This window comes from Pleurodeles waltl, chromosome 5, assembly GCF_031143425.1.
Source record: "Pleurodeles waltl isolate 20211129_DDA chromosome 5, aPleWal1.hap1.20221129, whole genome shotgun sequence".
In the NCBI taxonomy this organism is placed as follows: Eukaryota; Metazoa; Chordata; class Amphibia; order Caudata; family Salamandridae; genus Pleurodeles; species Pleurodeles waltl.
The window spans coordinates 1,340,071,481-1,340,089,916 of NC_090444.1; positions in this window are offsets into that span (position 1 = coordinate 1,340,071,481).

Sequence of the window (18,436 nt, forward strand, 5' to 3'; positions counted from 1 at the left end):
CAGCCTCAGAGTGACCCCTGGGGTCCCCTCATAGAGTTGCATTGAAAACCTGATGCCATGTTTGCACCCTGCATCTGGACGTCCTAGTGCCTCTGAGGGTGTGTGATTGGTACCTACTTGGGGCCCCTCCAGTCCTCTCTTGAACACCCCTGGTCTGCCCTCTGAGTCACCGGTACTTAACTGATGGCTGACTGGATTCCAAATACCACCCATCTCCATAGGAGCCCATATTAATTTGGTGCCTTTTTGACCTCTGCACCTGACCGTCCTGTGTTACTGGTGGTGGGTGTGTGGGGTTAAGTTGAACCGCCAACGACAGACTACCTAAAACCCAGAGATAGGAACTGTAAGTGGACTACTTACCTGTAAAACTGTACAATCTTTTCTTCCCCCAGGAACTGTTGAAAATTGCAGTGTCCACTTTTAAAATAGCCTTTTGTCATTTTAAAAATGGTCTGCCCTCTGAGTCACAGGTATTTACCTAATGGCTGACCGGATTCCAAATACCACCCGTCTCCATAGTAGCCCACGTCAGTTTGGTGCTTTTTTTACCTCTGCACCGGACCGTCCCCATGTTGCTGGTGGAGGGTGTGTGGGGTTAACTTGAACCCCCAACGACAGACTACCTAAAACCCAGAGATAGGAACTGTAAGTCAACTACGTAGCTGAAAAACTGTACAATATTTTCTTCTCCCAGGAACTGTTGAAAATTGCAGTGTCCACTTTTTAAATAGCCTTTTGTCATTTTAAAGAAAACTGTATACCTTGTTGATTCCATTCAAGGTCCTGACTATATCTATGCAAAGTACCTCTCATTTTATGTACTTACCTGCAAACTGAATGTTGTGGTTCTAGAAATAAATTAACAAAATATATTTTTCTATATTAAAACCTATTGGTCTGCAGCTAAGTCATTGAGTGTGAGTTTCTTCTATTGCTTGTGTGTGTACAACAAATGTTTAATACTACCCTCTGATAAGCCTAACTGCTCGACCACACTACCCCAAACAGAGCATAGTATTATCTATTTTTGACTCTGTCAAGCCTCTGGGGAACACCTGGACTCTGTGCACACTATATCTCATTTTTATATATTATATACAGAGCCAGCTTCCTACAGACGCCCAGCGACGATACATGAGAAATCCGGTCGCACAGTATTGCAAAACCGTGCTGCGTGGGGGTTGATGACGCAGAAATGAAGGTTTTACATTTATTAGTGCATAAACGTAGTGCTGCAATAATCAAGTGTGACTTTAACCGAACTTATAAAGATTGTACGGGGACAAAATGTGCCCTCAGAGTAGTTTGCCAACATTTATAAGCGTGCTTTATATAACGTGATGTATTAGAATTGCACTAATCCGACATAATCGTAAATGTGTGCTATGATTTGCTTGTTTGAAATGTTTTAGCTTAGCATAACTTTAGTGGAGGCTTTGGCCTAGCTGCCTTGTCTCACGGTTTAGATGCTCGTATTTTTCCAATGTGCTAATAAACGTGTATTCTTGCTTGAAGCTGTACTTTTCCAGTGGGATCGTTCACATGCTTATCTTAAGGTTTCGTGCCAGCCTGGCATCTTTTTTTCTTCACTCCAAGGTCAATCTGCAGGTGCAGACAATGGACGCTCTGAAAGTGAGTTAATTGGTAAAATATGTTGCAACTTACGTTCCCAACTTCAAGGATAATGTATGCCTAGGTAGAAGCTTGAGAACTGTCGTTTTTGATTGGACAATTTGAAGCTAACCTATGAACCCTCCAATAGAAGACCCTACTGGATTTGAACTGTTGTCTATTTAAACCAGGTGCACAAGGAAGAAAGCAGCCATTTTGCAGCTTTTGCAGCCATTACCTATTGCAACCATTGAGACGTTGCAGATATTATGGCCCATCTCGCTTCGACACCATTTTGAGAGACTTTGATGCTTTCTCTAATTGAGAGAAAGAGACTTTTAAGTAATTTTCGCCCTAGAGACTTTAACTTTGATTTGTCCCTTTGCATGAAGTATTAGTTTTATCTTGCCGCCGTGAGGCAATTGCCCCGTCCACCTTGCCCCTTTGCCCCGTCCCATGCTGATCGGAACTGGTACCCATGCTGATCGAAACCGGTACCTGTGAGACGAAGACTTTCTTGAATGCTGATTGAATTTGGTAAATATGAAAGGAAAATTGTACAATTGCATTGTGTTTTCTTTTTAGGTAACCAACTGCTGATTTTGGATAAGCGCCTTAGTTAGGAGTTTTCCAAATTGATGTTGCTAAATTGTTTTTTGCATGAAGTCCCACATGCTGATGCTAATTTGAGGTTAGATGAGGATTCATTTGATGCACGATGCAATTTGATACCTTGTTATGCTGACTAAATGTATGCAATTAGCCCATTACAGATTGTAGTCTTAGTGGTTTGCGTTGCCATCATAGAAGGCATTGTTATTCAAATGCTGCATAGATTGCATCTGTTTCGCCGTTATGGACAGCTATTAATGTTCATTTACATATATCATTTGGTGTTGAGACATATCTACATTGTGCTAGCTTTGTTAATATAGGGAAATAAATTCATTAACTTTGCATAAACTGGTGTGGTTATTCATGACCGAAAGGTCATGGTTTCGTCGAAATGTATTCTGGATTAATTGTGAAGTGTTATGTTGATCAAGGTATTGCCTATGTCCGTTATTGATTATCGATTGTTGATTTGATTGATTACTCCCGGGTAAGGAGAGTCCCACTTGGTCAAAAGATTCATCGACCTTAAGAGCGTCCAACTACAGGTAAATTATTAGGCTGGAAACGCTCTATCAGTAGATGGTAGCAGAGGATGGTTTCGTCTTTTTGGGACCCCACTCGAGACATACATGGTGTTGAATTAACGGTTGCGCTCTTTTGAGACCCCACTTGAAAAGTTGAATTGGATTTTTCTTGGGTAAAACAGATTGAGAGAATGATGATGGGCTAAGTCCCCCGCGACTTTCCCGGGATCTCGGAGCTTGCGAATGGAGAGAATGGAGGTGTGGAATCGGCGTTGGTGGTACTAGTGATGGTATGAGAGAAGTTAGGATTTTGCGCTTGCACAGCTTATTGCCGCAGATTGTGTGAAAAGGTTGCGAGGATTTTAGAGAATAGCGGAGGTGCGACTCCGAGTGTAGAAGTAGGGAAGTCGTCGAACTTCATAGAAATGGCGGAGGTGCGACTCCGAGTGTGAGAGTAGGGAAGTCGTCGAACTTCATGTGCGTGTGGCGCTTTGTGCAGAAAAAGGTCCACGTGGTTGTTGTTGTTGAGACGGGCCCTGCGAGGTCAAGAGACTCTGGAGTATGTTGAAAAGTATATGAGACACTTGTTATATGTTGTGGTCTGGTCGGTTTAATAGGTTGATCGGGCGTAGTCAACGAGTCGGTACGTGTGTTAAGGGAGTGAAAGAAACTTCGACTTCGGGCTTTGACAAATTCTAAGTGCACTAGAATAGATCACTGACAAGTTGAGAGCAGAGTCTGCGGGTCAGATTTGCTTGCGAAAGTGGGGACCGAGACAGATGGAATAACTGCCGAGGCTAGTGAAAAATCCCTAAGGTCCTGAAGCGATTGTGTTACCCCTCCTGTAGTAAACCGACAGATCTGTTTTATATTTTTGGTAGCTCGCGATACATGCCAGAAGTTGTTACGAGAGGAGCTGAGTGAAGGAGGACTAGCCGCGAGGCTTTGTCAGCCGCAGTGTGTGTGAGTGACGTCACTAGGAGCCGCGCTGGGATAGGTTGGTTGTAGAGAAGGGTCGCGCACGGATTGGACGCAGTCCGTGAGGCTCGATTGGAAGGGGAAAGGCAGGCGAAGAGTATTCCGGGAATAAAGTCACCTATTGATTACAAACTTTGTGAAATAAAAGACGAGAAAATGAAATTTTTTAAAGCATTAAAGAGTGCGATGAAGGGGGAGTCTTACATTAAAGCCAGCGTAGGAGAGGAGACGCCACCCGAAGGTACACCAGCTTACATTGTAATGGAGGAAAAGGGGGTAGCTCCGTGTCTTTGGCTAAAGCAATGGCACAAGCTGACAGAGAAACATGGGAGCGTAGCGTTCCCGATTCATGGGACATTCAATATAAGGATCCTAGAGAATCTGAGGTTTGCGATGTACGACATGAAGGTACCTCCAAGACCAGCACAGTTTGAGGCTCTAGCAATTTGGGAACTAATGGCTAGACAGCAACAGCAAAAGAAGTTCGAGACCAGGATGAGAAAGGTAGAAAAGACACTAGCGGACGCTAGGTGGGACAATGCACAGAAGGTGTGGAGGTCAGATGTACTGCAGGGGATAAAATTGTTTTCCGCAATTGCTAAGGAAGAAGAGGAGACAGGCAAGAAAGCTACCCGTAAGACAAACAGGAGGTGTTCCAAAGATAGAGAAGATGAGTCGGATGATGAGGAGTTCATAATGCAATTGCTGAACGACCGTCCACCGCCTTATGCGGAGAGTGGACAAGGTCCAAGTACCAGTTCTGCCCCTCCGGCACCGCTACAGAATAATGAAACTCCGAATTCAGAAATGCCATCGGGATCTAAGGACCCGAGTTTATTGTTCACCCCGCAGATACCGCAGGTTAGGAGAATATATCCAGATGTACCTATATTGAAACCAGCAGAAAATTATCAGCCGCAGGTCCCAAGGTACTACAGCAGTGACAACAGTGCAGGAATGATTCTAGATCCAACCGTAATGGGAGTACAGAATGGTTGCAACACAACATTGGCACAAGCTGAATCAACTCAGTTTTTGATGCCTCAAAAGCAGATGCAGGGGGGAACAGCACATGCTCAGATGACGGGGAGTCAGATGGGCATGCCGGCACTGATGACCCATGGTGTGGGAATGAACATGCCTCAGAACCTGGGGAATGGACAGAACCCAGATGCGATAACCCTACCCATTACTGTAGGTCCACCAGTACCTTTGTATACCCAGCCTAACTTAGGTATGAGCGGTCAAAGATCAATGCTGCAGTATGGGACGGAGAGGAGGTGTATAGAAAACACTCCCGAGGTAACTCCGATAGCGGCTCAGCCAACTGGATCTGGGTCCTTGATGGAGTTTAGTCCCATATGTGCTCAGTCAACAGTGGTGAGGTCGAGTCCCCCACTGATAATACCTCTAACATCGAACACTGAAAAGTTGCCGCAACCATCAATGGCAGTCGATGTGAATGCTACACTGATGGGGTTGAACGCGCAACAGCTAACACAGTGGTTCAACAGTCTGAATTCCACGCAAAGCTCAACAAGTGGGAAGGGAGAAGACTACCTGAATAGGGTAAGGTTGAGCATGGAAGCAGATGAGTTGGTGGAAGGGACTATGGGTGTGAATAGGCTAGAGTCCTACACAGAAGAAGAGCTGAGGTATCTATGTCCCAGGATTACGAGAGAAGTGAATAAGGTACATAAAAGGTTGCAAGAAATAGCTGACAAAAATGGGGTTGAGATAGACAAGACAAAGCACTTGAGCAGGAGCTATAGATTGGATTTTGGGACCACAGACTTTGAACACATGAGGTCAGCAGGCATGAAAACGCACCTTAGAGAATTATTGCAGAGTGCACAAGTGTGGAGGTGCTTAGACAAATGGGAAAGTAGGTGGGCAAAGAAAAAGGAAAAGAAGAAAGACAGTGTCCCAGAGCACAAGGAGAAAAGACCACAGAGTAGTGATGCAGTAACCATGTTACCAATGAGGGAGACAGCAGGGGGAAAATTAATACATGTACCATGGCACAGAAGCGACATTCAGTCTTTTACGGATGATTTTCCCAAACTGAGGGAGAAACCGATTGAATGGTATCAACAGACTGATAGGTTTGTGAAGCTTGCAAAATGTCTTTGGGAAGACCTGAACACCCTCTTTGAGATTGTGGTTCCGGCGGATTTGTGGGAGGAATGCAAAAGGGCTGTAGGTTGGCCGACAAGTGAACCAGAGAGAGACAGGGATACGGGTGCACCATCACCTATGGTGATGAGCTTGTACCACAAGGTGATTGAGCATTTGAAGACGAAGGTTGCCGCGAAAAATGTGGATTGGCAGAAGATTGATCGAACTGCCCAAGAGGCTAAAGAGTCGATTCATGGTTACTATGAGAGGTTGTTGAAGGCGTTCAAGAACTACAGTGGCACGGAAACAATAGAGGCGAAGGACATGCTTCATTTTGTGTTCAGATTTGTGGAAGGGCTGAGACCAGAGATAAGTCAGATGATAAAGACGCATTTGATTTGTTGGCAGTCGAAACCTATTGATGAAGTGTTGACTTATGCGAAATACTGTAGCGACGAAATTGAAGTGAAACAGAAAAGGTTGAAAGAGAAGGTGATGATGATGCAGCTTAAAGCAGCTCAGACAGGTTTGCAAGGGTTGCAAGGGTTCCAACAGCAGGTACCGCAACTGCAGCCGCAGCCGCAGGGAAATATGGTGTTCCAGCCACAGGCGAGAGGCAGAGGCAGAGGAGGTTTTGTGAATAATGGTCCGGATTTGAATACTGTTGTGACTTCGAATGGTATGCAGGCAATGAAAAGGGTGATGCCGTGTCACGTGTGCAGAATAGTCGGACATTGGAAACGCGAGTGCCCGATGGTGGTGCAGGAAGGTGCAGGTGTTGGTCAGCAAAGCAATGATGTCAATGCATTCCAGACAATGAGGGGACCAAAAATGAGAGGTCCAAACCCACATTTTCAGACCATAAATCAGCTGCAAGGATTACAGCCTATGCAGCTGCAGCAGGTGCAAATGCCCCGTATGCAGATGACGCAAATGCAGCCGATGCAACAGCAGTTTCCCATGGTACCTAATCAGCAAATGCAAATACCTTTGGCACCAATGAATCAGCAGCAAGTGATGGTTCCTCCACAGGTCTCGAGTCAGGTGATGAGTACAAACGGCACAGTACAACAGTTCCCATTACACAGTGAGAGTGGAATAAACAATGTATGGGAGAGTGAAAGTTCAGATGAGGAGGGAAATTGTGTGCTTGCAGCATCCTTGGAAGTTGATCAAAAGGGTCCATATGTAGAGGGAAAAGTTATGGGTCATCGTGTTTCATTCTTGGTGGACACAGGGGCCACACGTTCAACTGTTAGGAGCATTGAAGTACCAAATTTGCCCCTCTCAGGGAGAACAGTTCAAGTGGTGGGAGTAGCAAACAGGTACCTGACAAACCCAATCACAGATCCAGTACCAATCAGCATTGGTAACTACCAAGGGTTACATAATTTTGTGGTATGTGACTCAAGCCCGATAGCACTGTTAGGGAGAGACCTATTGTGCAAATTGGGATGTTCGATTATGTGTTCGTACGATGGAATAAGAATTCAGACGAGCAGTGATGGGGAAGATGATGACAGTGTAGAAGGGGACGAGATGGAAGTTGTCGATGAAAATTATCCTCTGATTACCCTTCTTCCAATGTTAACTGAAGAGGATATTCCAGCTGAGTTACGGGAAACAGTCGGAAAAGAAGTGTGGGATATGACAGGAAAGGAGGTGGGATTGGTGAAAGGAGTGGAACCAGTGAAAGTGACAGTAAAACCCAATGTAACCTTTCCCCAGACCCCACAATACCACATGGCACAAGATACCCTCATGAAAGTCGCCCAACTAATTGACGAGTTCGTAAAACAGGGAGTACTGAAAGAAGTGTTGAGCAGTCCATGTAATTCACCAATCATGGGACTAATAAAGCCAAGTGGAAAGGTCCGAATTGTGCAGGACTTAAGGAAAATAAATGACATCATAGTCAAATGCTGCCCTGTAGTACCGAATCCAGCTGTGATAATGTTTCAAGTCCCTTGCGATGCCGAGTGGTTCTCAGTCATCGACTTGTCACAAGCATTCTTTTCGGTGCCTCTTCATGAGGACAGCCAATTTCTCTTTTGTTTCAAATTCTTAGACAGAGTCTACAGTTGGTGTCGAATTCCTCAAGGGCTTTCTGAGTCACCATCAATTTTCAATCAGATTCTAAAGAAAGACTTGGAAGCGTTAGAATTGCCATTTGAGTCGGTCCTAGTACAGTACATTGATGACTTACTGATTGCAGCGAAGACAGAAAGTGGCTGCACAGCCGATACTATTGCCCTACTGAACCACTTGGGAAGGAATGGACACAAGGTGTCTCCTTCGAAGTTACAGTTCTGTCAGAAGAAAGTGAAATACTTGGGTCACCAGATAGAGAAAGGGTCACGGAGAATAATGAAGGAAAGAATAACAAGTGTACTTCAAATGAGTCCACCAAAGACAAGGAGGGAGGTGAGGAAGTTCTTGGGGATGGTGAGCTACTGTCGCCAGTGGATTCCCAACTTCTCGACTCTAGCAAAGCCTTTACTGAAACTGACCCAGAAGGATGCATTGGATGAAATTGAGCTCAAAGGAGATGAGATGGATGCTTTTATTGAGTTGAAAGAATGCATGTGCAGGGCTCCAGCTTTAGGTATGCCTGATTACACAAAGCCTTTCACATTGTTTTGTCATGAACGTGATGCATGTTCTTTGTCTGTCTTGACCCAAGCCCATGGCGGCGTAAACAGACCAGTAGCATATTTTTCAGCTACTTTGGATCCGGTCGCAGCAGCACTTCCAGGGTGTTTGCGCGCCGTAGCAGCAGTTGGTATCAGCCTCACTCAGAGTGAAGGAATAGTGATGGGACATCCATTAACAGTTATGGTCCCTCACTCGGTTGAGATACTTTTGACCCGCTCCCGAACACAACACATGACTGGAGCAAGACTCACAAGGTATGAAACCATAATTCTGGGCTCACCGAATGTGCAGCTGAAAAGGTGCACTACGTTGAATCCAGCAACCTTGCTTCCCGGTGAAAATGCTGAAATTGAGAACGCTGAAGACGTCGAGCATGACTGCCTTCAGGTGACTGAATTTTGCACAAAACCCCGACCTGACATTAAGGATACTAAGCTTGATGAAAATGACCAAATTATTTTTGTTGATGGGTCATGTTTAAGAGACGCAATGGGAATATTGAAAGCAGGATATGCTGTATGTACTGTAACAGGTGTCTTGGAAGCGTCCTGGCTTCAAGGAGTCTATTCTGCGCAAGTAGCAGAGCTTGTAGCCCTTACCAGAGCATGTCAACTGTCCACATTGATGAAGGTTACCATTTATACTGATAGTCAGTACGGGTTTGGAATTGTGCACGACTTTGGGCAACTATGGTCACAGAGAGGTTTCCTGACTTCTTCAGGGTCCCCAATGAAAAACGGGGAGAGAATAAGGGAATTGTTACACGCCATCCAAATGCCAGCCGAAATTGCAGTGGTAAAGTGTAGTGCTCATACAAAAGGACAGGACCATGTTTCTCTGGGAAACGCATATGCGGATCAAGTCGCAAGATTTTGTGCCTTGAACTGTATACTGCTCAGAGATGAATGGAATTCGATAAGTGAGCCAGAGCTTGAACAAGCTGAAGCATTTGCTTTAAAGGTCGTGGATACAATGGATGAACTAAAAGCTTTGCAGAATAGTGTCAGGGAAGATGAAAAGGCTTCCTGGATTAAATCACAATGTACACAGAGACCAGATGAGTTATGGGTTTCAAATGAGGGAAAATATGTTTTACCAAATTGTCTTTTATCGCAGCTAGCACGGTTCTATCATGGGCAGGCTCACCTAGGGAGAGATGCCATGATAAGATTGTTCAAAACTGATTGGTTTAACCCCAGATTTCGTCAAGCTGCAGAAGCAGTTTGCCATCGTTGTGTCATTTGCCAGCAGATGAACCCAGGAAAGGGAACAGTTGTGAACGCGAGCCACATTGGCAGGGCCAGTGGCCCGTTCAGCAGGATGCAGATGGACTTTATTGAGATGCCTGTGCATGGAGGTCTGAAGTATGTGTTGGTGATTGTGTGCATTTTTAGTCACTGGATTGAAGCATACCCCACACGTAGAAATGACAGCCTTACAGTTGCAAAACTATTGTTGAGGGAGTTGATACCACGTTTCGGATTCCCGATCTCTTTAGAATCAGATAGGGGAAGTCACTTCAATAACGAGGTGATAAAGTTACTTTGCGAAGCACTGAATATTGAGCAAAAACTGCATTGTAGCTATCGCCCAGAAGCATCAGGACTGGTGGAGCAAATGAATGGTACACTGAAATCAAGAATGGCGAAAATATGTGCATCGACAAATTTGAAATGGCCTGACGCATTGCCTTTGGTGTTAATGTCAATGAGGAACACCCCTGACAGAAAGACTGGACTGTCCCCGCACTAAATACTCATGGGCAGGGCCATGAGACTTCCTGCAGTTCCCGCAAACGCGCTTTTGAATATTACAGATGATATGGTGTTAGACTACTGCAAAGGTCTGGCTGACGTGGTTCGCTCTTTCTCTCACCAGGTGGAAGCGACCACCTTGCCACCGATCCAAGGTCCAGGACACACACTGAAAGCAGGTGACTGGGTCGTGATAAAGAAGCACGTGAGGAAGTCGTGTCTGGAACCCCGTTGGAAAGGCCCTTTCCAAGTGATCCTGACAACAACTACCGCTGTGAAGTGTGCGGGGGTTCCCAACTGGATTCACGCCAGTCACACAAAGAAAGTGTTGTGTTCCACCGATGAGGAAGTTGAAGCGTTGAAACTGCCAGTACCTGATAACAAAGTGCCGAGCGCTGAGATAGAGCAAAACAGAACTAGAAGCGAACAGGCAGAAATAGAGGAGAGAGAAATATTCTCTGAGGACGAAGCAACAGACTCACTTGGGGAAGACCAAGGAGAAACCTCAGACAGCGACGTAGCAGCTGAGGGTGACAAAGAGCCTGAAACAGCTGAAGGTGACAAAGAACCTGAAGCAGCTGAAGGTAACAAAGAACCTGAAGCGGCTGAAGGTGACAAAAAGCCTGAAGCAGCTGAAAGTGACCCAGAGCCTGAAGAGAGCAACGGTGACAAAGGGCTCGAAAAAGGTGAAAAGGCAGGAGAGCCTGATCAGAGGAGGGCCTTCCCAGAAGCAGACGGTACAGAAAAAGAAAAGCAAAACGTGATTGTCTCTCCAGAACAAGGGGACAAGGTAGAACAGAACGAAATTGTTCAAACTTCTTCAGAAGAGATCGCAGGTCCATCAAATGGCCACGGTGCAAAGAAAAGACAAAGTAGATCGCCAGTAAAACTAGGAACTAGAGAAAAGTTGAATGACGAAGGGCCAAAAGTGAAAGAGAAAAGAAAAGAAGTGTCTGTCGTGGTACCAACCTCAAGTGAAGGAAAAGACTTGACCAAAGAGGAAAGTACCAGTGAGGCAGAGTCAAAGAGAGATGCAAAATTGAAAAGGAAAAGGATACCGAACAGGAGATATTCCGGTCCTGAATGGGCGTATGTAGTCCATGACGATTGGACTGACGAATTTGTATCTCTTAGCCTCGAGAACGAAGAAGAAGAGATACCAATAGAAAAGAAAAGTTTTATGGACACTGTTGATTGAAAAGCTGATAAATGACATTGCTTGCTATAATCTAACGTGATACAACCAGCGGAGACATTGCTAAACCGGATGAGACATTTGCTAACCTGATAAGACTTTTGAAAACCTGATTGACTCTTAAACACGATTTGAGACAACATTACCAACTTTGCAAAAAAAAAAAAAAAAAAAAAGAGAGTGAGTTATTGAATTTTGAGAAAAAAAACTGAGTTATTGCCGAATTGAGACTGAGTTATTGCCGAATTGAGACTGAGTTATTGCCGAATTGAGACAAATGCTGCTAACCGATAAGTGACTTGGCTCCTGAAGAAAACTGTGTGAACATTGCGCTCGTTCAGCTTTGTAACTGAATTGCTAAATAGTTTCTTTTACAGGTGCTTCTAGCTCTCTGATTCTATACAGATCATGACGCAAAACAGTAGAAAGAAATATTGTAAATATGTGTGTATAGGCTTGGTAATTGCATGTATACTAATAATAATGATAATGGTGCTTGCAATGCATGGTAAGAGTGAGAATGAGAAAATTGATGCTTCTACTTTTGCTCCTGTTACTGTCACTGAACTAACTGCACTGAAAAGATTAGAATTAGATCAGAGACACTTGCATGATAAAAAGGAGCTTTCGTATAATGTTTTCTATCGCTTGCTAACAGAATATGTTGAGACTATGGATGCGAAAGATTGTTATGTGTGTACACAGATACCGACATCGGTAACGGAAGGGGTGACTTATCATCACATGCCTCTTACATATGGGATCACATGTAGTATAGTAACTTCTAGATTTTATGGTCAAACCAACATACAGTATTTTTACTCAAATTATGATGTTACCTTTGCATATGTTCCTATAATCACGCAGCTTAGCCAGATTGCTGAGGATTGGGATGCAAAAATTATGAGGGAATTTTTCGAGCCAATGCAACCTTTTGAAACAGCTCACGCTCATAGGGAGAATCTTACCTGCTCCCTCTCTGCAGTAGAAATAAGCTTTTTAGATCGCACAGATGATAGAAGGGCACAAATGAATGCGAAATTAGAAAAGGAGTTACATAAAAGGACTTTAGTAGATAATTATGCTTTTGCTGCAATAAAGACACAAGGGAGAATAGCTTTAGATGCTTGGCATGTAGGGAAGTTTTGTATATATCGAGGTGAATCTTATTATGACAACATTTTTGTGGGAGCGAGTGAATGTAAACATACGTTTATCTTTAAGGCCAAATGGACATTCATGCTGAACGGACTTGACCCTGTCATACCAGGTGTATATTACATTTGTGGGCATAATGCCTATTATCGTCTTCCAAAAGGATGGTGGGGGAGATGTTATTTGGGTATAGTGTTCCCAAAGGTTTATCAACTGGATGACCTATCGGTGATTCCAAAGACGTCTGGATCTCATCGTATCCAGAAAAGAGAGACTGCAGCTGCTGTGGTAGGAGATATATTTGGAGCCATGATTCCTTCATTGGGAGTTGTGTTGCATTCCATCAAAATAAGAAAGTTGTCTACTATAGTGGATAACATGTTGACAAAGTTTTCAGGTGCTATAATCCTGATAGATGCTGAACTTGCAGCGGAAAGAGCTATGACTCTTCAAAACAGGCTTGCCTTAGACATTCTTTTAGCAAAGGATGGCGGCGTTTGCAAAATGCTTGGTGCACGACACTGTTGTACGTATATTCCAGATAATAGTGTGAAGATTAAAACAATGCTTGCTAATCTAACAAAAGAGAGTGCAGATTTGAAGGAACTGAAAGAACCAGGAGTGTGGGAGAAGGTTGGAAAGGGAATTGCGTCAGTGGGAAGTTGGCTTGGTGGCATTTGGAATGGAATCTTGCTAAAAATAATACAGGGAATTCTAATAGTCATAATTTGCATATTTGGAATTTGGGGAATAAAAAGAGGAATATTAATGATCATGGAAAGAATTAAAAGAAGGAAGGAAGAGAAAATGATGAAAAGAATGGCAGAAGAATACAAAGCAAGGACAAGGGGAACTAAAAGGCAAAGAGAACTGACAGAATTTTAATGGAATAAAATTTGTGTGATTGGTTTGTGTGATGACAAGTAGTCATCAGAGGAGGGATTGATGACGCAGAAATGAAGGTTTTACATTTATTAGTGCATAAACGTAGTGCTGCAATAATCAAGTGTGACTTTAACCGAACTTATAAAGATTGTACGGGGACAAAATGTGCCCTCAGAGTAGTTTGCCAACATTTATAAGCGTGCTTTATATAACGTGATGTATTAGAATTGCACTAATCCGACATAATCGTAAACGTGTGCTATGATTTGCTTGTTTGAAATGTTTTAGCTTAGCATAACTTTAGTGGAGGCTTTGGCCTAGCTGCCTTGTCTCACGGTTTAGATGCTCGTATTTTTCCAATGTGCTAATAAACGTGTATTCTTGCTTGAAGCTGTACTTTTCCAGTGGGATCGTTCACATGCTTATCTTAAGGTTTCGTGCCAGCTTGGCATCTTTTTTTCTTCACTCCAAGGTCAATCTGCAGGTGCAGACAATGGACGCTCTGAAAGTGAGTTAATTGGTAAAATATGTTGCAACTTACGTTCCCAACTTCAAGGATAATGTATGCCTAGGTAGAAGCTTGAGAACTGTCGTTTTTGATTGGACAATTTGAAGCTAACCTATGAACCCTCCAATGGAAGACCCTACTGGATTTGAACTGTTGTCTATTTAAACCAGGTGCACAAGGAAGAAAGCAGCCATTTTGCAGCTTTTGCAGCCATTACCTATTGCAACCATTGAGACGTTGCAGATATTATGGCCCATCTCGCTTCGACACCATTTTGAGAGACTTTGATGCTTTCTCTAATTGAGAGAAAGAGACTTTTAAGTAATTTTCGCCCTAGAGACTTTAACTTTGATTTGTCCCTTTGCATGAAGTATTAGTTTTATCTTGCCGCCGTGAGGCAATTGCCCCGTCCACCTTGCCCCTTTGCCCCGTCCCATGCTGATCGGAACTGGTACCCATGCTGATCGAAACCGGTACCTGTGAGACGAAGACTTCCTTGAATGCTGATTGAATTTGGTAAATATGAAAGGAAAATTGTACAATTGCATTGTGTTTTCTTTTTAGGTAACCAACTGCTGATTTTGGATAAGCGCCTTAGTTAGGAGTTTTCCAAATTGATGTTGCTAAATTGTTTTTTGCATGAAGTCCCACATGCTGATGCTAATTTGAGGTTAGATGAGGATTCATTTGATGCACGATGCAATTTGAGACCTTGTTATGCTGACTAAATGTATGCAATTAGCCCATTACAGATTGTAGTCTTAGTGGTTTGCGTTGCCATCATAGAAGGCATTGTTATTCAAATGCTGCATAGATTGCATCTGTTTCGCCGTTATGGACAGCTATTAATGTTCATTTACATATATCATTTGGTGTTGAGACATATCTACATTGTGCTAGCTTTGTTAATATAGGGAAATAAATTCATTAACTTTGCATAAACTGGTGTGGTTATTCATGACCGAAAGGTCATGGTTTCGTCTAAATGTATTCTGGATTAATTGTGAAGTGTTATGTTGATCAAGGTATTGCCTATGTCCGTTATTGATTATTGATTGTTGATTTGATTGATTACTCCCGGGTAAGGAGAGTCCCACTTGGTCAAAAGATTCATCGACCTTAAGAGCGTCCAACTACAGGTAAATTATTAGGCTGGAAACGCTCTATCAGGGTTGCATCGTTATCAGCAGCCGCAAGTGGGTGTTACATCGTCTCTCCAGCCGCGATACAGGTGGAGTGTCGATTTCAGCCGCGAAACATGTGGCAAGTCGTTTTTCAGCCGTGTTTCAGGTGGTGAGTCGAAAATGTCCCCACACGGTGTTCTGGGCGTGGATTTCCGTCCTTATTTCTGCCAACTTCACCTTTCAAGGGCCCAGGGACTGGATGGGGCACCACTTAGCAGGGCAGGAGTCTCAGCAGAGAGTTCAGGTGCTGGCTGAGAACGTCTTTGATGGCCCTGAGACTTCAAAATAGGAGGAAAGCTCAGACCAAGCCCTTGGAGATTTTTCTCAAGCAGGAATGCACAACAAAGTCCAGTCTTTGTCCCCCTTTCACAGGCAGAAGCAGCAACTGCCATTGACGTAGGAAAACTTCAAAGGAAAGTCTCTGTTGTTCACAAAATCCTGCCTTTTCCAGGCCTGGTCCCAGACACACGCCAGGAGGTTCGATACTGCATTGTATGAGGGCAGGCACAGCCCATTCAGGTGTAAGTGACCACTCCTCCCTCCACTCTAGCTCAGGTGGCTTCTCAAGATATGCAAGCTACACCCCAGCTCCCTTTGTGTCACTGTCTAGAGGAGATTCACAAACAGCCGAACTGTCAGTCTGACCTAGACAGGGAATCCACAAACAGGCAGAGTCACAGAATGGTGCAAGTAAGAAAATGCCTACTTTCTAAAAGTGGCATTTTCATACTAATAATCTAAAAAACACATTCACTAAAAGATGTATGTTTAAATTGTGAGTTCAGAGACACAAAACTCCACATCTCCATCTGCTCCCAAAGGGAAACTGTCCTTAAAAGTTACAGAGAAAAACAAATTTGGCAGTTCACTGTTAGGACATGCCATGTAAAACACATCAGCACATGACCCACCTTTAACATACACTGCACCCTGCCCATTGGGCTACCTAGGGCCTACCTTAGGGGTGCCTTACATTTATAAGAAGGGAATGTTTGGGCTTGGCAAGTGGGTGAACTTGCCCAGGTCGAATTGGCAGTGCAAGACTGCACACACAGACACTGCAGTGGCAGGTCTGGGACATGTTTACAGGGCTACTCATGTGGGTGGCACAATCAGTGCTGCAGGCCCACTAGTAGAATTTGATTTGCAGGCCCTGGGCACCTCTAGTGCACTGTACTAGGGACTTACTAGTAAATAAAATATGCCAATAATGGAAAAGCTGATTACCAATACAATTTATACAGAGAGCATATGCCCTTTAGCACTGGCCAGCAGTGGTAAAGTGCCCAGAATCCTGAAACCAACAAAAACCGGTCAGAAAAAATAGGAGGGAGGCAAATAGTTTGGGCATGAAACTGCAAAAAGGGCCAGGTCCAACAATGTGTTTCTTCCTAAACAGTCTGAGCAGTGTGCATTTAGTTTTGATTGCACATGTGGAACTGGTGGTTTATCAAAGACAGAATAGGTTTAGGATCAGCGAGATTTTCTAACCTCCACCAATATATTTTGTAAGGGTAAACTATTATATGTTGTTGTTTTCTTGTAACATACACACTCCCACTGCCTAGCTTGTTTCTAGCTAGGCTCTCCGGAAGAGACTTTTGTATGCAGTTTGTATTAGGAGAAGAGGAATCTGCGGCCAGGAAATGAAAGATAAATGCAGTGGGCCTGATTCGGGGCAACACAGAGATACAGAGATGGCAATCTGAGTGTAATAGAAAATTACTATTATTGATATGATAATGAAGACGATGATGCTTATCATTATTATTTCGTCAGTATAATAAGACATTATTATGATTACTATATCATTCGATAGCCCTTGCAAGAGCTTCAAAAAAGATATTAACCACATACTAACATTAAAATGCAAGTTATGCCCCTGCAACGTATGAAAAGCCAGCGCCCATTGAGCTCCTTGGAAGGGGAAGGGGGTTCAGTTTAAGACCATAACTTTATTTGGTAATAGTATTAACTTTTTTTTCAAAATAGTATTTTACTAGTACACACATTTAAAAAAAAGTAAAAAACAGGATTTAATACTGCCCAAAGTATCGACACTTCGGGTACCTACCCATGGTGCTATGAATTTGTTTGGCTTGCTGTTCTGAATTGTACATTTGTCCCATGTAAGCTTCATGAGGAAAGCAATCCTCAGGCTTGTAGAGGACTAACTGTCACAGCAGGAGTAATGCTGGTGCACTAGTCAGTGTCTCAATGTTGTTTACTCTAGGCAATGTTTATTTCAGCATTAGTTTGTTGGTTGGGTGGGAGTTGCAGTCTCAGCTATGTTTCTGTGAAATTATTTGCATGACAGATGTCTGTGTGAGTGCTGTTTTACAGATTAGTTCAGTGCTAGACAGATTTGGAATTCGATGATGTTATCATTGGAATGTTGATGCTAGTTGTGATGTTAAATTATTAATGTAACCATTTCGGCTTAGGCGGCTGAGGACATAGGAATCAGGAGTGAAACATAAAAGGGCATAGGCCAGGAGGTACAGATTATGCAGCGAACTCTTATGCGAGCATCTGCACAGAGAGTCCGTAGAGAAACATATTTTTAGATTTACTCGGGCTTTTCTGAGGTCTAAACTGAAATAGGTTCCATATTCCAAAGGCAGTAGCACGGCCTGATTTTCGAGCACCCATGGCGCAGGGCGGCACAGCAAGTACCTTGCTGCGCCATCCTGCGTTTGGAAAGAGTAGAAATGCACCATATCTACAAGATATGGTGCATTTCTGTCCTCTCCCCCTGCGCTGGTACACAAATTGCTGCCTAGCGCCAATGTAGGCACCCATACACCATTGTGCAAGGATGCCTGTGTTGCAGGGATACTTGTTTTTGTGCAGGAAGGGACAACGTCCTGCACAAAGACAATCACAATAGATGTTTTCCTCTTCCCATTCTGCAGCACTCATAGAAAGAGGAAAAAACGGGGAGAAATAAAGATACTTCTCCTCGTTGCGTCATTCTTCCGCCATCCCTGAGGCGGCGTAGGAATCTGACACATTCCGAGGCTAGTAAATCTGGGAATGTATCAGATTCCTTCGGGTTCCATGGATGTTGCGTGAGAACACCCACAGCAATACCAATGGAAAGCCCCTTTCACACAGTGTTATGCGTGAAAGGGGTCCATATTTACAAGGCCATGAAAAGGCACACATTCTACACTTTGATGGATAATTACACAATGTAATACTGTGTACATACTGTGTAATCCTGTGTACATTGTATTTCTCCTCTAACT